Here is a 22,031-nt window from a genome sequence, read left to right on the forward strand (position 1 = left end):
TAAAGCACAGGGACCAGATGGACCACCTTTAATGAAGTATAAAGCACAGGGAACAGATGGACCACCTTTAATGAAGTATAAAGCACAGGGACCAGATGGACCACCTTTAATGAAGTATAAAGCACAGGGACCAGATGGGCCACCTTTAATGAAGTATAAAGCACAGGGACCAGATGGACCACCTTTAATGAAGTATAAAGCACAGGGACCAGATGGACTACCTTTAATGAAGTATAAAGCACAGGGACCAGATGGGCCACCTTTAATGAAGTATAAAGCACATGGACCAGATGGACCACCTTTAATGAAGTATAAAGCACAGGGACCAGATGGACTACCTTTAATGAAGTATAAAGCACAGGGACCAGATGGGCTACCTCTAATGAAGTATAAAGCACAGGGACCAGATGGGCCACCTTTAATGAAGTATAAAGCACAGGGACCAGATGGGCCACCTTTAATGAAGTATAAAGCACAGGGACCAGATGGACCACCTTTAATGAAGTATAAAGCACAGGGACCAGATGGACCACCTTTAATGAAGTATAAAGCACAGGGACCAGATAGGCCACCTTTAATGAAGTATAAAGCACAGGGACCAGATGGACCACCTTTAATGAAGTATAACGCACAGGGACCAGATGGGCCACCTTTAATGAAGTATAAAGCACAGGGACCAGATGGGTCACCTTTAATGAAGTATAAAGCACAGGGACCAAATGGACTACCTTTAATGAAGTATAAAGCACAGGGACCACATGGGCCACCTTTAATGAAGTATAAAGCACAGGGACCAGATGGACCACCTTTAATGAAGTATTAAGCACAGGGACCAGATGGACTACCTTTAATGAAGTATAAAGCACAGGGACCAGATGGACCACCTTTAATGAAGTATAAAGCACAGGGACCAGATGGGCCACGTTTAATGAAGTATTAAGCACAGGGACCAGATGGACTACCTTTAATGAAGTATAAAGCACGGGGACCAGATGGGCTACCTCTAATGAAGTATAAAGCACAGGGACCAGATGAACTACCTTTAATGAAGTATAAAGCACAGGGACCAGATGGGCCACCTTTAATGAAGTATAAAGCACAATGACCAGATGGACTACCTTTAATGAAGTATAAAGCACAGGGACCAGATGGGCCACCTTTAATGAAGTATAAAGCACAGGGACCAGATGGACCACCTTTAATGAAGTATTAAGCACAGGGACCAGATGGACCACCTCTAATGAAGTATAAAGCACAGGGACCAGATGGGCCACCTTTAATGAAGTATAAAGCACAGGGACCAGATGGACCACCTTTAATGAAGTATAAAGCACAATGACCAGATGGACTACCTTTAATGAAGTATAAAGCACAGGGACCAGATGGGCCACCTTTAATAAAGTATAAAGCACAGGGACCAGATGGACCACCTTTAATGAAGTATAAAGCACAGGGACCAGATGGGCCACCTTTAATGAAGTATAAAGCACAGGGACCAGATGAACGAGCTCTCAGAGTCCTCAGGAATCTGGCAAATGTGCTGGCAGATTCCGTGACAGAGGCTTTCAGTAGATGACTGACCACTATGGAAGTGCCTATGGACTGGAATACACAAGTGTGTTACTTTTTTATGAGGGGGGCAGAAAAAATCCATTGACATATAAGGCAGGCACAGTAGCAGGGAAAATCATGGAGAGAATCAAGAAGAAAAGTCTGGTTACTTTTTTATGGGAGAAACATTCTCTAGGATAATAGCCAGAAGATACTGTCAGTCAAATACAAGCGACAAAGGAATATTTAATCAGGGACTACTAATAGAAGTGAACTACCTACACTTCATGAAGGCCTTTGCCTCACTCCGACAAAGGCAAATGTTAGGAAAACTAGAAATGTTAGTTTAAGGTGACTATAAAAAACTAGATTGCTGCACAGTTGAAGGGTTGAGTAAAGAGGGTTGTGGTAAAGGAGGCATTTTCAGGAATAAGCAATGTGATATGTAATACTGCAGGGGGCAGTCTTGAGTCTAATACTGTTTTAGTGTGTTTGTTCCAGACATACTAAAGGAATACAGAACATGATCATCCTCTTTGCTAATGACACAACGATGCGGTAGTGGAAGATGGAAAGAAAAGGTCAAGCAAGGATTTTTAGAAGCTGCCCATATGAGCTGAACAGTTGAAGTTCCATTCAAACAAATAAAAAGTATTTTACCTGGGCTACTACAACTGTGGTATGAAGTATCAGCTGGTGAGAGTGAAAATGATGACAGAAATGCATTAAATTATCTGGGGATGTTGATACTACCTGGATTGGACCACCAGGAGCAGATTGAGGAGGTGTATCCTCAAGGAGGTAGACTTCAGAAGCAAAGAGGTAATTCTTCTACTCTACCAGGCCCTGGTCTGACCACACCATAAATATATGATCAGTGTTGACACCTGGAAGATGTCCAGAGGAAATCCACCAGAAAGGTGTCTAGAATAGATGGAAAAGGATATGAGTGGAGAAACTGGAGTTGCTCCAATAAGAAAATGGAAGAGGCAGGGTACAGCTCAGGGATATATAAAACAGTTGCTTGAGCAGGAGGAGCAGGGGGAGAGACCACAGGCATTAGACTGTAGGGACCAACTATTACCTGGATTTACAAAAGTACTTCTTTGCAAAGATGGATGTGGATGCAGAAAACAGACTACCAGAATGTGTAATGGAGAAGGAATTGAGACAGGCACTCAAGATGAAATAGAGGTACAGAATGACTCGAGGGGGGGGGACTCAGAAGGGAGGATGGCAAGGTAGAATGTTTAATCCGTTCTAGCCTGTCATTTAAGTGAATGTTTGTCTATAGCTTTTTTTGCTACGTAATATAATTTTAATTCAGGGTTCAGTTTGCCTGTAGCAGCCATGCAACAGTGTGATTCACAACTTCCAAGAATGAGGAGAAATGTAAGAACATAAAGAGGAGAGATGGGGATGATAAGAAGATGGGGAGTCACAAATACTGCCATGGGTATATGGCAGCAGAACACCCAGAATGGCAAACTGGAGATGTATGTAAAAGAGATTAAAAAGTGGTGTCAAGGCAAAAAATATATTTTTATTCATTTATGTTTACCATGTTAGTCCCACTAAGCCAGTGTTCTCCTTTCAGAGGAGACCTGAGGTGGTATTCATACTAAAAATGGGAAATTTAGACAGGGCACTGGGAACTGTGATACACTGGAGAAGAGAGGAGAGAAGTGCAACTGCAAATGAAGTATCAGCAGAGATGGTGACACTGGAAGGAGGGGAGAGGAATAAGCAATGTGAAAAAGGAAGCGGTCAATCATGAAATGGAGAAAAGCAAATAAAAGTGTGGAGTTGAAGAAACAGGGCAGGATTTGTTGATTACTGAGATTTAGTTGGCCAAACTGGATAATAACAAATTCTGGTGATTATTTCAACCGGAAAGGAAGATTCAGCCGTGTTATAAAGTGTAATGATGTAGAAAGGATTTGGGGAGTCAACGGAGGAAAATATTATAATGAATATTCATTTTCTGGAAGATTTACAGAATGGGCAACATACAGAGCAGTGCAAGGGGCTGTGAGAAAAGTTAAGGAGCAATGGAAAAATAAACAGGAGCCAATGCTCATGACATAAGACTGCTAATACATCTAGGCAAAGAATAATTTTGTGATGTGACATTTGAAACAAACCAGTCAATGGGGACATTTTTTAAAGCAGAAAAAATAAATTACTTTCCATGGAATGAATATGTTTTTATTGGACAGGGAATGATACTGTATAAAAAGTGTATATTCAGTTTAGGACTGATGAGGTCATAGAAAATGATATAATGCAATGTTATGCTTAATGAATAGGTATGGATCTGTGAAAAAAAATGTAGAAGTGACATAAACTTGTAGAGTAGGGCTGGAAAATGGAAATAATTTTGAAAATTTACACTAAAGGTATTTTGCATCTTTAAAGCACACTATATGCTAAAGGGGACGGGGTAGTGTAGGATATTTTGGTCAACTAAAACCATGCTATTTTATGATGATTTGTCACATTTGATCGATGAATGTATAGTAACTTGTAAATAGTTTAGGGAAAAAGGACATCCTATGAACACGTAATAGAGAATGTCAGAAATATAAAAAGTCGGGCCTTTTTTGGTTTGACTGCATAGAAGAAAGACATAATGAGGTACATTTTGAAAGTAGTAATGAGAGAGCGGAGAATATTTTACAAAATATAGAAACAGGTATGAGGAATGAGGAAGAGAAACAGGAGGGGTGAAATAAAAAGTACAGGCAAACAAAGAACGGGAATATTCTGTAACTGAAAAGAAAACAAAGTGTTCTACAGAGGATCAGTCAGAAGAAGAAGGTAAAGACGATCATATACAGTTTAAAAGAGAATAGGAGAGCAGGTTAAAGTGAGAAAAAGAAGAACAATCTCTCAGCACAATTTAAAAAGGGAAAGGAAACATATAAAAATAAGTTTAGAGAATTGGAATAGCATAATTAAAGATGCAAGGAGAATGCATGCAGAAAAATTGTGTAACAATTTAAATATAGAGATAATAGTTTTGCAGAATATAAGGTATGTGAATGAAAAAAAAAAGATTTCAAACAAAAACTCCCTGAGCAGTAAGATTTTAGGGAAAAGAATGATGTTCAGGGATGGTCCTTCTATGTACGTATTAAGGCGAGAGAGAATTTGTTTGTGAAGCTTAAGCCATATGTTATGTAAATGTGGACATTGTAACTTCAGGGAATTATAATTGTAATATACTTGGAAGAGAGAGAAAATAAGGTGGTAATGTAACAATACTTGAAATCACACAGTGCTGAATAATTTTATGGAGTTTGTAGCGATTATTAGGCTAATGACCCCATGGGAACCTTTACAAGCTTAATCATGCTTCCCAGAGTGAGAATCAAACCCTGTACCTTGTATCTGGGAGGTAATCATCAACCCCCAAGTACGTTCTAGGCTAGCTGTCCTTGTGGGTCATTTTTTTTAGTCTAAGCAATTCCCTTAAATGTGACAATCAAAACCTGTAACTTGTGTCTGAGAGGTAAATACCTTAACCATTATGCTAGACCCTCAGCAGGTAATGATATGGGATATACATATGAAGGAGGAAATCTTAAAACTGAAACTGTTTTTTTTTAATATTGGAAAGGATAAAAGAGGACTATGGAGGGAAGACAATTACTGTTTTTTTTTCAGATCATCTGGCAACTTGTATGGAATTGTGTTATGATGGGGCAAAAATTAAAGAAGAAAAAGCCATAAAAAGTCAACAGGAAGAAATGTTAAAGAGAATATTTTGGCAGAAGAAATAGAATGTCTGTGGAAGGCTCATGTGAGTATGAGGTTTGCATATGATCATGGACAAAATAGTGTTTTTTAATAAAAACTACAAAAAGATATGTTTAAAACTGGCATTGTAGAAAAGAAAAGTGGAAGGAAAGGAGCACAATAGATCAGTAAATGAAATGGAAATTAGTCTACCTTGTACACCTTATCAGATAGGAAATGTAATTCTCCTTCTTTTGAGACATGATATAAAGACCATTGTATATTTAAGCAATAACCGACGACGTGGTGTGGTATATTGAAGATTTACTCATGGTTGGAGTGGTTTAATCATGAGGGTGAAGCCCAAGTGATTAAATAAAGCCAACCGTGGGTAAATTTCAATATACTCCAACCACAGAGTCGCTTATTGTTATTATACAATGACGTTATTTAAGAAAAAAAATACTTACTTTTTTTAAATAATGTCTTTGTATAATGACGCATTACTGTTCTTCCGCCGGTGGTGGTATACTGCTTCCTTGTGTTGATGTACTGTATATGCATATGGGACTTGCATTCCTACTAATACCCAGTACATCATGCTTTGAAACAGAAGCAATGGAGAAAAGAAAGTCTCCTTTGCTCCATTTTTTCTTTTTTTTTTTATTTATAAAAAAAAAGGTTTTGGACACTTTATACCAATGGAAAAAAGTTCAGGCAACCGGACCTTTTTCCGTTGGTATATTGTGGGATTTACAATGGGCATCCTGGTCAGTCAGCATGCACATTTTGGAATATTAATGGGGGGGAGGGTCATTGTATAATATTCCCTTTCGCATGTTCGTGTAACTTTGTGTATTACTGTTGTTGCACACTGAAGCCTTCCTCCGCAGGCTGCAAAAACAATAAATAAATAATCTGGAGAAAGAGATGATCTGTTTTATTGATAAGGAAATATAATTATAAGAAAAGAATAAGATAAAAGTACAGAAAATGTTAAATAATCAGCACCATTACATTAAAGGAAAAATGAAGTGTTGCCATTTCTGGCAAAAGAGTTAAAATATAAAGAAGGGATGACAAGGCAAGGTTGCCTTTTAAAAAGAAAGTGTATCCAAGTAATTCTAGGAGAAACAGGATATTTAGACAGTGCATATATATTGCCGAAGTGTAAAGACAAAAAATGCAGGCATATTTAGAATAATTGGGATATCAAGTTTAAATCCAGTTAAGAGGGGAGTGATATATATGGGTGAAAAAGATGGAGGTCTAGGGTTAAACAGTCTAGTCTTTACGTTTACATAGAGTCTTAAAGTGTAGGATAGAAAATTAAGATAAGATATTAGTCAAAGTTTTTCATGAAAAATATACATTTTTGGAGGGCTATATAAAAGATAAGAAATAAATGTACTGAGAGGGAGGAGATACAAGAATATCAAAACAAAATCAAATTAAGTAGGATTGATACTGAAAATATAAAAGTAAATAGAAAGACATGGCATTTGTGTATAATGGGGAGCTTCTCTTTGTGAATCCTTGGAAGAATTTAAGTGAGAGAATGATTACAGATGTAAAGAGAAGTAAAGCAATATGTAAGACAATTGCAGTACGCCAAGATTTATATGGAGATTATCAATAGGTAAACTTCCCCATGAAAGTCAGTATGACGTTTAAGGTGAGATAAGAAAGGCTGTGTCATTTTTCTAAACAGAAGGAAACATTAAAACATGATTTTTATGATGTGAAAAGGTAGAGTGTTTGGGAATCAATGATTAAAGAAAACTGGATTAAAGAATATAAGAGCATGGAGAAGATAATATTAAACATACTTTTGTATAGGTATTATGAGCAAGTAATGGAAGAAGAGGTATAGGGATTGATAAAGTATTGTTTAATATGTTATGGGACATATGAAACTCCAGGAAAATTAAGTTTTGTTTGAAAATTGTGTCTTGTCAGAGAGTTGGGGGAAAAATCACAACATGACTGTGGTGGAAAGGGAAGGGGGTTGTAAATATTTTGTAATTTGTTTTCCAATGCTGTGTTATTTTCATGACTGGTTATTGTACATACATGAATTGTAACTACACAAGAAATGAAAATATGTAGATAATGAACATATAAAGATATAAATATGTGTACATGTATGTAAATAAAGATCCCCTACTCTCCTTTCAATAAATGTCATGGACTCTTTTACATCCAGTTCGGCTACCACCAGCTGAGGCAGATGGGGCCTCATTTTAACATTTCATCTAAAGGACAGCACACTCAGCAGTACAACTCCCTCCTTATGCTGCACAGTAGTGTCAGTACTGGTAAAATTAATCCAAGTATGTAGTATGGGAATAGAAAAGCCTTCTGATCTTCCAGCACCAAAGGTGAGTGTGCTTCCCGGTTGAGCTAGTGACACTGCACAATATGACTAGTTATATAAGTAGTCTGCTCCAACGGGGGGGGGGGGGGCTAGCCACAAGAGAGCAAAAAAATGTTACCAAATACACTAAAAAAAGGAAGAACGCAGAGATGGAAACTGCCCTAAGAGTGAAACTAAAATATAAGGATCCTGAAGAACAGACACAATTTCTGAACAAGTACTTTGTGTTAGTATTTATCAAAGAAACTGAAGAGAGTCTGTTTCAGAGGAGGAAGGATATGGGGAAGGAAGGATAAATGACTATGGCAACTGTAGAGCTGGAAAGTGCACTATGATCATGAAAAAAGAGAAGGAAAACAGGCCTACTGGAATCCCACCACTGACACTAAAAACACTATTAAAGTTTTATTAACTCCATTAGCAGAACTATTGAACTGGTCCGTATGAAGGCAGTGGTCTTGGCAGAGTGAGAGTGGGAGTAGTCAGCTGTGATGCTAATCTACAAGGGCAGTGCTAACGGTAGCACAGAGGACTACAGGCCAGTGTGCCTGAGTTCAGTGATGGGCAAAATAATGGAGAAGGTCCTGAAGAAGGTCAGCCTCACAAGGTTTCTGGAACAGAATGAGCTACATAACAAATTGTAACATGGATTCACAGCAGGAAGATCCTTACAGATTAACCTGATCTAATTCTATGACTGGATCAGCAGAGAGCTAGTGAGAGTAACCTTGTAGATGTGATCTACCTGTATTTCAGGAAATCCTTTGACTCAGTCCACCTCCATAGCCTGTTGCAACATTAGGAGGGGTGGGTGTGGATAAAAAAATGTCTGGATGGGAGGAAATGTGGTTATATAATAGTAAGCAAGGGGTGACGGTCAGGAAGAGGGTAAAAACATGCTGCCTGGTGTCTCATCAAAGGTTGGTTCTGGGCTAAGCCCTATTTAAGGAAACCATTGATCTTGTCATAAATTGAATTTATTGAAACTCCTCTCATCTCACTGAGCTCCAGCCTCTTCAGAGTATGGTGCTGCCAGTGGAGAACAGCCCATGGGCATAATACATAGCTGAAGGAGCTGGGCAAAAATTAGAATATAAAAAGTATGTGGGGGCTATTACAGTGAAAAAACTAAACCAGCAGGTTTGATGTGAAAAGGTAAAAGCAAAGACAAATCAAACACTGGAGGTAGACATCTGGGGTGGGGGATGGAATCCAACAACAAGAAGGTGATACTCCTTTATGATGCACTGGTTAGGTGAGAGTTGTAGTGCTTTGTGCAGTTCTGGAATCCTTATAGAGAAAGGTACTAAGAAAGATAACTAGGGAATCATGGCAAATAAAGATAAACTAAGGGAGTTCAACCTTTTTTCACTGGGAAACAGGAAAGATACTGGGAAATGATAAAAGTGCAAACAACAGTAAGGGAAAATGTGCTGGGACTGGCCTAGAAGGGGAAGATAGTACAGGAAAGAGGGACACGAAATAAACACTTTTTATCTTGACATCAGAAGGCCCTTTTCACAAACAGAGAGTGGCTGCCATGTGGAATCAGGATTCAGTTGCTGGAATTGGTGGTTAAAACGAAGAAAGCTGTATCCTTTAAGGCTTCCTGAGATTACTGGAAGTATGGCACAAGTATACATCTTTAAGTTAAAATGATCACCCAGCAGCAAAGTCCTGGAGTCAAAACAATGACTCCAAACAGTTTTATTAATCCTAATGTAAATTTTGTTTACACAATAAATAAGGTTTATTGCAGGACCTGGATTCTCAGATGAAGTTCATTTACTGTTTAAGAAAGAGATACATTGGGATTTAATAAAATCATTTGGATTTATTGCAGAGTTGCTGCTTGTTTTCCAGGACTTTGATGTTAGATTACTGGAAGTGCAGGACTGGATGTGGGTGGGAAGTTGGGTGTCTGTATTAAGACAGCTACCACACTTTAGGGAGACAACTTAAAAAAAACAAAAAGAAGGTCAAGTTCCTACAACTCCCTCTACAGAAAGGAAGCAGTCCATTATATCAACAGACAACTTGCCAAGAGGTAGTTATTCCAATTTATGTTGTCAAATGTCCTGATGAGTGAGTGTCATAAGTGAAAAGCTGGAGAGCACTTTTGAAGAACACTATCACTGATGACGGAAACACTTCTATGGAGTTAGGATTGTCCCCCTGTCTCTGTAACAGGTGATCTCACAGGTGGTACACATAAGTAGCAGGAATGCCCAGATGCTTATTTCCTGTGAAGTGCTTCCTGTTGATTTTATTTTCATATGGAACTCTGTGAATTACATCTTTTTAAGCTGGCTTTCCAAATTATCAAATTATGAGCAAGATACTTCAGAAATGTTGTAAGGCAGTCTTGAAACCTATTCCCAACCAATATCAAACCTAGTAGTGGTTTACCTGCCTTCAATAAAATCACTTAATGAGCAGTCAAAGTGTGCTTCCAGTATTCATTCAGTAAAACTAAAGAAAAATAAAATGGAAAACTCCAGACAGTATCATCAGTAACAAAGAGGTACCTGATCTTTCATTTCACAAAGGTTCCATTTTAATAACTATATGTGTTTTCTTTCTTCTCTTTGAATACTTATTACAAATGTTTTTTTAGATTACATTTGTCTTTATGTATGCCGTAATGACTATTAATAAGTTATTGAGCTGTTATGTTTTCATCTTTTATAATTTTATTAATAGGAACTGCTTGATTATTCAACATGTAATGCATTTGTATACACTATTTCACTGAATCATATTGATTGTTACTGCTACACATACTTCTCAGTTGCTAAGATTTATGCATAGTACTATGAGTTTATCCCCAAATTCAGCCTTGTCCCTTCTTGATTTAGTGATTTTCTTCACAAAGATTGACTTGTTAAGCAATTCACAGAGAAACAATGGGAGGATATATGTATGGCTCCCAAATATGCAACAAAGTCTATAAGATTTAGATTATTTGCTTGTAAGTGCTTACACAGGTATTTTGATACCCCAAGAATACACCAGAGAATTTTTCCTCAGGTAGATAACACATGTTGGAAGTGTGATGGGGAAGAAAGAGGTAACTGGGAACTATTGACTATTTTCTAGGAGTGTAATGAGTTGGCAGACTTTAAAGATTCCCTGCAGACTGCTCTGTCAGAGATGCTGGGTTAGCAAATTGGTGTAACTAAGGAAATTATTTTTTTTGAGCTACAGAATCGGAATTGCCTAGACATAGTAAGGCCATGCTGAGTCTAATTATGATGCCTGCCAAAAAAGCAATTACTAGGAAATGAAAATCAAAGTCTAAACCAACTTCACTAAAAGTAATGAAGATATTAACAGAGATAAAACAACTGAAATTAGGATCATTAGAAAAGGGTAGGAGCAAATTACACAGGAAAAAATGGGAATTGTGGGATCAATACATGCAGAGGAGGAACTACTTCTTCTTCTTCTTCTTTCGGCTTTTCCCGGTTAGGGGTCACCACAGCGGATCATCTGTCCGCTCATGATTGGCAGTGGAGTTTTACGGTGTCGAGTTGCCAGCCCGGCACCCAACCTTCCACAGAAGGCATACACATGCACACACTCACACCTAGGGCCAATTTAGAGTGTCCAATCCATCTACTGCATGTCTTTGGGATGTGGGAGGAAACCGGAGCACCTGGAGGAAACCCACGCAACCACAGGGAGGACATGCAGACTCCACACAGAAGGCACCCCAGCTGAGAATCGAATCGGAGAACCTCTTGCTGTGAGGCGACAACGCTAACCGCTGCACAACCGTGGCCGCCCTAATACATGCAGAGGAGGAACAAGGTTTAAAAAAGGCAGGATTTGAATTAGCTATTTAATGGTTGACTGATAATGACTGGATATATTATAACCGATGTACAATGTTTGCAGCTACATTTGTGTCAACATGGTTTGTAATACATAATGTTTGCAACTGAGATTGTGTTGGTATGGTTTATTTTCATTTATATAAATGTAAGATTTTCTATGTCATACATGATAATTTAATAAAGATGTTTTTTGTTTAAAAAAAAAAGATTGACTTAAAGGAATATACATTATTAAGCCTAATAAAATTACTTATCCATTATTATATGATGTTTAATGCAAGAAAATATTATGCATCTTTTTTCCAAACCTCTGCTGTGGTTTGTAAAGGCCAGTGCTATGACTTTCTAATGCTGATTGTGAGGTATATTGTAAATCATTATGTTTTTTCCTGTATGTGGAACTTTTCTGCCCTGGCCTCATCTGAAAAGTCAAAAACCCAGTAGACATTCCCAGGGGTGGCTCATGGTACTTGCTGCTAGACTGCAGCCCCCTCCCCATAAAAATAGAAAACAAGATTTAAAAAAAAACTTTACTGTTACTGAACTCACAGGTCCTCTCACATGTGGAGTTGCAAGACCTTCTGTTGTTCTTTTAAAGAAAAAAAAAATTGGTTTATTCCACTTGCTGGTCTGCTTTCAAAATAAGCCAGCACAATATCTGCTCTGGGAATAAAGCAATCATGCCTTATTACAGAACTTCCTGCCTTTGGCAGAAAACAGAAACATCACAAGATGACTCATTGGACTGTTGTATTATGAAGCAGCAAGAAGCCATTTCTATTGGTTCAGGCTGCCTCAGGTGACTGACTCAAACTGAGGCAGCCTGAGACTGCAAGTGAAAGAAGCAATGGAGCAGTGGAAAATGTGAATGCAGGAGCACGTTTTTTTCTAGCTCTAAGTGTACCACTTGCCTAGCATGTGGGAAGGTAAGCATTTTAAGTGTGTGTACGTGAGAAAATGTATGTATGTATATGTAGGTCTGTGTATGCATGTATTTATTTATGTTTGTTCGGGTGAGGGGCATAAATTCCCTGAACTGTCCATGATTTCACAGAATGTTTCTGCTTTTGATTCATATTTTAGTATGTTCCTAGCAAGGTTTGTGGTTTCTATAGTAAATCAGTGAGCAATGCAGTCATTAAATATGGACCAGCATTTCTAAGTTTCAGACTTAGTAGCCTTCGGATAAGGTATACTAATGCAAAGCCTTCTATTTAAGCAACTTTGTAAGTATATAACAGCAATATCTGTCCCTGATTTTGTTCCTTTATCCCCCATTATTTTTTTAGCGTCCTGCTTGATTCTTAAGCTAAGTGATTGATGGGCATGTTGAGGGAGTGAGATGGGGGCATGCAGTGGCTTGAACATTCTTAGAGGTACTACTGTATTAAGACAGTAATAAGCTAAAGAGATAAATTCCTGTTGGCAGTTAATTATGTATTTATTCATTCATTTGATCATAGTCCAGTCACAGTCATAAAAATGGCTGCAACTGATTGATGCTCACAACTGTGTGAATATCTGTCTATGTATATGTGGGGGTATACATGTTCTATTGTCCTTGAATTTCCTGAACATCCCTGATTTTGACACCTTTTTTGCTCTGTCCCTCAAAAAGGTTTTGCTTTTCTGGTAATTCACTGAGAATTTCAGGTAATCAATAAAGACAGACAATATAGTTTCATGCTTCTTATTCATAAGAAATGCATGTTGATGGAAAACCTCTTGCTTTATTAACTTTTTAAGTAAATTATGGTTATATTTAAAAATAATATCTGATTTTGGGTCTTTGCCCCTTCAGTACTGTTAGCTTTGTGCAGGATTCCTGAGCCAGTTGTGAAGTATAGTTGGAGGAGTGGACATAGAAGCTTTTGACTACCCTTGATTTTTGCCTCATATTTTGGTCTGTTTTCTGGTAAAATTTGTGGTGTTCTGGAAAATGAAGCAATTAATAAATAATGACAGACATTTGAGTTTTAGATTTAGTAACCTTCATAAAAAGCTAACTAATGCAAGCCTGTTATTCTAACAACATTCCAAATGTATAAAGGCAGTATCTATCCCTAATTTTGATCCTTTGTTCCTCATTTTTTTAACCTTCTACTTGATTTTTGATCTAAGATTCTGAGAGGTATTTAGCTGAAATGTGTCACTCACTATATTCTAACAGTGGTGATCTGACAAGGTAAACTTCTGTGTGGCACTTATTCAAGTACATATTCATTCTTTTATCAGAATCAAGCTTCTCAGGTGTGCAGTCACAGTTTACAAGAGGCTATAATCTAATGTCACATGTGTGGGGGGGTGTATATAAATGGTAGGGCATAGATGCTCTTAACTGTCTCTGATTTTGCTGTATTTTTCTTTGTTTCAGTTTGCTCTGTCCCTCAAAAAATCTGATTTTCCAGGAAATCACTGAAGATTACAGTCAATTAATAAAGCAGAACATTACAATTTCATATGAACAGCAAACAAAGAGTGTCTTGAGCAATTCAAAAATAACCAAAAAAGACTCAAGGTAGTCCCAAAGTCTCTGAAGGCTAAAAGAGTGCTTTCATCCCTATGAAACAGGACTTCATTAGAACGTAACCGAATTAAAATCTATTTAAATAGTAGTGTAAAAACATCACATGGCTCAGTGCAGCAAATCCCAACCATAGACAAGTTAATGGAGCTTCTATATTTTTTTTTACAAATAATTAAACATATAAAATTACAATATGCATCTAAACATAGAAAGAAAAGAAAAAAATTATCTATAATTGTACAAACATCTAAAACAGCACATGAAAAAAGTAATTACAACTTAGAGGCTCACAATTTTAACACACTGCCGATAGCTTATGATTTAACCCAGGGAATAAATAGGCTTCCAACCTCAACTGTCATAATAATTCCCTGTATCTGAGCCTTTGTTACTAGGCTCCACCTCAGACATTGGGAATGACTTGTTCTAACACAGAAAACAAAAACATATTGTTGTCTGTACACAACAACTTGTGTTTATAAAGAGCATTATTCTCATTGAAGGTTTTTAAGTCATAGTAATGTTCATAGATATGTTTCTTTAAAGTCCTTTCTGTTTTTCCCATATAGAAAAAGTGATAAAAATCACAATAGGCAAGGTACACCACTCTAGAAAAATTCCAATCACACTTATACTGTAATTTAAATTCAAACTTTTTAGCTTCAAGCTATGGCCTATGTGATTGTGTCTGCAGTGGGAGCAAGCTCCACATTTTGTCATACCGCTTAGCATTTGTTCAGAAGTTGCAAGGGCATTAGATGTTGTGGCTAATTTCAGCCTTTCTTTTAAATTAAAATACCTTTTATAAACATACTGTGTCCCTGCACCGAATATTCTACAAATTGAGTCACTGCATGTAATGGGGTTCAGGTGCCCAGGCAGCAAGACATTTCCCTGTGATGCATTTGACTGGGGACATATGGCTAAAGTGATATTCGGCTGCAGAGAAATATGGCTGTTGTGAATTTCCTGTGGGCAAAGCGAAGAATGTGGTGCCATGTCCATAACTTCAATAACCAAATGCATGGTCATGGACATCTGCAGCAGCGGGAAAGGCCACAGAAGTACCTCACAAAGAGGATTACTGGCCTCAAACAAATGCCCTACACTGACCGCCTCAAAAAACTCCAGCTTTACTACGTAGCATATCGCCTACTCCAAGGTGATCTCTGCCTAACATATAAAGCTATGTCAAACCCAGAGCTGTTGGACATGCAACACCTAAAGAAATCCCAACCTCTCTGAGCTATACACTCTAGGGACCTAAACCTTGTCACCACAATAAACAGAACATGCTGGAGGGATAGATTCTTGTCCCAGAGATGTCCCATACTCTGGAACAGGCTACCCATCTATGTCAAGCAAAGTTCTTCATTAGCACACTCTTCAAGAAAAATCTTGATGAGTGGATGGGAAATAGAAAATACACCCCTGCGATCACTTCTGTGTCTCTGCTCGACATGGCACAGGATAATAACTTTCTTGGATGGCGTAAGCCAGGGAATCTTGTTGGCTAGGCTTACGTTGGCCCTTGGGCTGATAGCCTAGTACCTACCTATGAATGTATGGGGGAAAATAATGTCCATGGCCCCCAAGGCAACATGAGACAGCAGGCAGTATGGCAGCCATCAGCAGTAGGATGGGCAGTAGGCATGTCAGTGGCAGTAAAAATGCAGTGCGCAGAGGGTTATGCCTTTATAATTGGTGTGTGAGCCACTACCCCCTTCACAGTGTCTCAGGAACATTTACTAAAATGCATACAGGAGCATACATGGAACTACAGTAGCATGCAAGATGTCCTCTATTCTGTACCTCACTGCTACCTGTTGTAGTTACATAAGCATGTATTGTACACTTAGCACAACACTCATTACTTCTTCTGGCCCCATGCACTTGGGTATTAAAGCTGTGGGCAAGGCAGTGTGTGCTTCTCTTTGCACACAGGGAATTCACATATTTTTTCTGCAGGTGAATGTCACTTCAGTAGTGTGTCCTCAGCCAAACATACCGTAGGAAAATGTCTTGCTGTCCAGGTGCCTGAACCCAAACTAAAGACATATTTAAAAATTGTCTCTGGTATTGAGTCTTTGACCCTTCACTATTGCTGGCTTTGCCAGGAAGCCTTGAGCAAAGAAGTTTAGAGATGCAGTGTGGAGGGAGGCACAGAAGGTCTCATCTGCCTCTGATCTTTGCCTCATATTTTTGTCTGTTGTTTTGTAAAATTTGTGATTATCTGGCAAGTAAGTAAAAGCTGCAATTATGAAATAATGACAAACATTTGAGTTTCATATTTAATATCATTCAGAAAAAGCAAAGTAATGCAATTTATTTTTAGCACTTTTACTGAATTATCACTTGCGACACAGGCAAACATGCATTTATATAAAAGCAATCCAACATACATCACATATATTGTTATATAAGATACAGTCAAAACAATGTTGCATAAATTGTTCAATTCCTGCCTTCTCTTAAAACTCATTCCTCCTCCAAAACATTTTCTGCATGTATTGTTCCTACAATTTCCTTTTTTTTTTTTTTGCTATTTACTCCTACCCTTTTCTAAAGATTTGACTTCCTGTTTTTTTTCTCTTTTAAAATATTCAGTACCTCAGGTATAGTTGGTTTAGATTTTGATTTCCATTTTCTAGTAATTGCTTTTTGGGCAGCCATAAAAATTAAATTTATCAAGGCCTTACTATGTCTTGACAATTCAGATCCTGTATCCCAGCTCAAAAAAAGAATTTCCTTAGTTACACTCATTTGCTCATCCAGTATTCCCAACAGAGTACTATGTAGGGAATTTTTAAAGTCTGACAGTATTTAAAGACAATATCTGTCCCTCATTTTGGTTTTTAGTCTCTCATTATTTTTAGAATTCCTCTTGATTCTTGAGCTAACATGTTGAAAGGTATTTGTGTAAACTATATACTAACAGTAATGAGCTAAGAAGATACATTCCTGAGTAGCACTTATTTAAGTATTTGTTCATTCATTTAATCACAATTAAGCATGCAAGGTCTATGAGTCATACAAGTGGTTGTAATTGATGGTTGTGTGGGGGGAGGGTATTAGGAGCTCTCAATTGTCTTGAGTTTACAGAATGTTTCTCATTTGTTTTCCTCATATTATGGTCTGTTCCTCAAGAAATGTGTGTGTGTGTGTGTGTGTGTGTGTGTGTGTGTGTGTGTGTGTGTGTGTGTGTGTGTGTGTGTTTTCTGGCACATCAATGAAGATTGCAGTCACTAAATAATAATAACAGACATCTGAGTTTCAAACTTAATAACCTTCAGAAAATATATCAATTCAAAGCCTGTTGTTCTAGCAAATTTCTAAGTACATAAAGGAAATAGCTGTCCCTGATTTTGGTCCTCTGTTATTTTTTTTATCTTTCTCCAAGATTCTTGAGCTAAGGGGTTGAGATAAATGTTGAAACGTTGCAGTAGGTTGCACACAGTATTCTGACAGCAGAGAAGATAAATCCCTGTGCGTCAATTATTTATGTATTTATTCATTTATTTCACTGGAATCAAATTTCTAAGGTGCACAGTCACAAAATACAAATTTCTGTAATTGATGGTCACGTGTGTGTGTGTGTGTGTGTGTGTGTGTGTGTGTGTGTGTGTGTGTGTGTGTGTGTGTGTGTGTGTGTTTGAAAACTCCCTATAACCTGCAACTAAAACACTATTACAGCCATCTACAACTTTAACATAAAATGACCCCAGAAATTCTGCAATCTGTTACAGCCAGGCTCATACAAGGCTGCTAGGCATTCTCATAATAGCCCTCCACTAGAAATTGCTACCTTATTCAATGCATACTTCATAGACTGGATTGACTCCCTAACTGAAAATTCTTAACCCCTTCCAGTGCTTCTACCACCCCCACAAAAACATCCAGTCCTAGCATTTCTGCAATCAACAAGTTTGACCAAAGCCAACATTCTCCATATGCCATACACATTACCACTTTCTTTATTCTCCCCGCCCATCCATATATTAACCTTATTCACCATTTATATCCATTGCTAGTAACTTCATATAGGACCTGTCTCTACATCAGTGATTTAAAAAAAAACTTCTACTTAAAGTCAAACCTTGTTCTTCTGCTGTTGATAACCTCCTGCCTGAGTACCTAAAGATAACTGATGATGCCATAGCATACCTAGTTTCTACCCTTATTCGTAGATCAATAGTTAAAAGCTATATACTCTCTGTCACGAAAGGAGATACTGCCAGCACAATTATCTGGAATTTTGTAAATAATTATATGTCATTGGTGAATATTGAAATGATTTGTATAAGATGCTTGTGTTACAACTGCATTAGAAGTGTATGTTACGTGTATATCAAACTTGTTTATACAGACATGTGTGTTGAAAAGGGTTTGCAAAATGCTTGTATTTAAAATGGATTCACATCGTGCCCTACTGGAAAAAAACAGAAATGTACATGCACTACTGTAACTGTGTAAATGTATATATTTTAACAGTGGAAACTGAGATACAGGAGGTTAACCTCAGTCTAATAAATTTCAGAAAAATAGCTGAAATTAAATTACTTTATGGCAGCAAGGAGTCACAATGTCTAAAACTAGAGAACTTTCTGCATTGTCTTGGAAGTGTTTTACTATATTATGACTTCCAGTATCTGCCAAAGATCTGAGGAAAAGCCCTTGTCTATTTATTTTTACAGGTAGATGCTAAACGCTACCTGCTGCCCTCAATGGTTGTTTAGGGCCTGGGGACTAGAAGCTAGATGACAAGAAATTATGTCATTCTGCAAGCTAGCCCAGCAGTAATATTTGTGATATTAATTTGAGAGGTCTCTTGGAGAGATACAGCATTCTGTATTCTGTCTTTGACCTGACAACATCAGCTAGAAGATCCATTCACCACATCTGCCTTGCTCGGTAAGTAAGTTAGAGTATACTAATTATTTTAGATATAGTCAGGAATATAGCAAAGCTTAGCTTAGATATTTTTCTTTATTTATTTGAGACTGTCCTGCAATGTTGTTTTAAATATTTCCTGTGATTTTGAACTCTGATGTCACTGTAAATATATCTTTTGTATTGTATTGTCTTGTTTTTTTATTATTTATTATTAAATATATTTAAACCTTTCATTGTGGCTGATCTGTCTAGAGATATTTAAGTTCTGAGAGTACTTTCATATTTACTTGGTGACACTGTGGGCCACTCCTTACAGCCTTGCTCTTGGTGAAGCTACCATTTGTATTAATAGTAACATTACACAGTAAGATTGGACACCCTTTTTAAGGGCCTTAAAGTTGCTGATAAGGAGCTGGCTGGTGGCAGTGACAACTACCTTATAGTCTGGGCAAAAGGGGGCATAGCTGGTAAACCTATGCCAGCCTTTCCAATGTGTGGGTGTGGGTGTGTGTGTGTGTGTGTGTGTGTGTGTGTGTGTGTGTGTGTGTGTGTGTAAATCAAACCTCACAGAGTGTGTGTGTCAGCTACTTGAGCAGGAACACAAAGCACTGGTTTGACAGAGAGGGTGCTGGAGGTCTTGGCTTGGCCACTCAGCTGAGATCTCAACTCTATAGCTGTGCCAGTGGGGAGACTTACTGGGGATTTGGAGAAAGAGGGAGAAACCAGCCCTGGACTGACTGTGGTCTCTGTGTGCTCTTAAGGGAAATTGCACTTAATGCAGAGAGTTGCATCTGGTAATACTGTATTTACACCTTGTCATCCTCTCAGTGTACGTTCCCCACTGGTGTCAGTGGTGAGGATTGAGGCTCCTTGATTACTGGTTCAGTGGTGGGGCATCGCACCCTCATTATGGAAAAAATCCTGTATTATCTATCTTCATAAACATGGCATCTATGCTGATGTCTGTAACTTCAGGCCTACTGCAATATTATCATGTCTCAAAATTCTTGAAAGATGTATTCATACTCCTACAAGAACAGCTCTTAACATCTATCCAACACACAGTACAACTACTACCCTCTTATCATTCACTAACATCATTAGCAAATAGAGGGACTCAGGTGACTTTGTTTCCTCCCAGTTCCATAACCTGTCTAAAGCCTTCTCACCCTAAACTCATGTACCAAATTGTCTCAACTCGGACTATCCCCTTACTCATTATTGTGGTTCAGTAGCTATTTAACTGATAGGCTCCAGTCTGTAAAATGGTAGAATACCCCCTCCCCCACCCACCTGCAAGTCTCCACTAGTGTACCCCAAGGCTCTATTATCTCTTATATCTACCCATATATTTGCAATATGTATGTATAGTTTCACATTGTATGAAGCAAAGTTGAATTTTTGTTTAGGTTATTATGTTGCTCAGTATTAGGTTTTGTAATAAGTTTATTTAACTGTAACCACATTATGTCAATGTGGAGCTTTTCTCCCTGGGCCGCTGTTGAAAACAAATGTCAATAAATAAATAATGCTGTTATTTCTTTAATTACTGGGTATGGGGACTGTCTGTTAATGAATGTGATTGACATGGATGTTCACATTATGCAGCTGACATTCTGGCTTTGCAGAAGTGCTGTACATTTATGTGAAGACAGGTGGCATACTTTACTGGCTCTATTTATAGTTAGATACTTGAGGTGCACAGTCAATAAAGTGGTTGTAACTGGTAAGTATGGAGATTGTCTGTGATGAAAATGACAGTGCATGTGTGGCAGAAGGGTTGCAGCTTATCCAGAAGTAACAAGTTGGCCATAATTGTTTCACTATCTATCACAATCAGACATCAGCATTCTACTCAAGAATTGCCTCTCAGTGTCAGTCTGGGCATGATATGTGATAGGAAATGATCATTGGCAGGTAGTAACATTGAATATTGTTACCGTCAAACATTGCTTGGCTCTTTGGTTGAGTTTTTGGCTCTGATGCCTTCTGTGTGGAATATGCATGTACTCCCTTGACTGTTTGTTTTATTCATGTGCTTTGGTTTAGTCTCCTGGACTCTCAGCCTTATAATATATACCTCTGGCCATTTGAGCTTTTACTTTTAGCTTAATGTAAAGCTAGGTGGATACACAAAAACTATATACATTTTTGGAGGGACAGGAAGGCAGTAGTATTTTCAAATATGCTTTATATAGCCTTGCAAGAATTTGTCTTCTCAGTTTAATGGGAGATTATAATTTTGTTGGCTTTGAACATTAAGCTTTATACACAATTTATTTTTCTTGAAAGAAAGAAATTAGACTGAATTTCTTTCCTTACTCATGATTTTTATTCAGGTCATTATTGGAACAAAAAAAATTTAAAAAATGCTGTAAGATGTACCTCAGAGCATCTAGAACCATATGACTTCTCAGGGGCCTATTGGTCCCCAGACCCATGGCTTAATTCAGTTGCTTCCTCCCAGCTTGTTACAGCAAAGTCTTGGCCCATTAAACTGTAGTAAAAGCCTGAGGGGGATTTAAGAAGTGTGCAGAAAACAAGAGAAGTAATCTGTCTGAATGGTGTGGGCCAGAATGGGGGGGGGGGGGCAACGGAGAAGCACTGTGGAGATGAAGGGGATTGGAGTGCAACAGAGGTCCCCATTATGTCCTTTATCTAACATTCCATTTCACCTAAGGCTGAGGTGAATATATTCAGTAAAATGGCTTTGAGTGGGTACATATTGATGCAGTCTATGAATAAAGGTGAATGACTGTAATTGTTTAATCACAGGTAATGGCTATTAACCTGCTATAGTAGAGCCCTATCCCATTCCAGTTACCCCTACCCATTCATTTGCTTCTGTAGCCCCACCCCTTGCTTTGAAGTCACCTGATGCCACTGGATATTCCTCATAAACAAAACAAAAATAAAGTAAATGTTGGGGAGTTGTTTCTTCTCATTAGTGAGTTTACTTCTCTACAAAATGTTTTCTAATATTGATAACTCATAGCTATAAAATGATTTGCTCTGCGCTGACATTGCATGCACTTCATTGCATTTTAATAAACATAAAATAATTCTCATCATGTTACACAGTTGTTTGTAAGCACTTACCTAC

General features: G+C 37.9%; 1 protein-coding gene across 1 annotated transcript in view; it reads right to left on the bottom strand.

Annotated features, from left to right (window-relative positions):
- Positions 1-22,031, bottom strand: part of BARX2 (BARX homeobox 2) — a 315,106-nt gene that overhangs the window by 58,436 nt on the left and 234,639 nt on the right. The gene's annotated exons all lie outside the window — the stretch shown is intronic.

The sequence above is a fragment of the Protopterus annectens genome, chromosome 8.part0 (genome assembly GCF_019279795.1).
Source record: "Protopterus annectens isolate FY-2018-M chromosome 8.part0, PAN1.0, whole genome shotgun sequence".
NCBI lineage: Eukaryota > Metazoa > Chordata > Ceratodontiformes > Protopteridae > Protopterus > Protopterus annectens.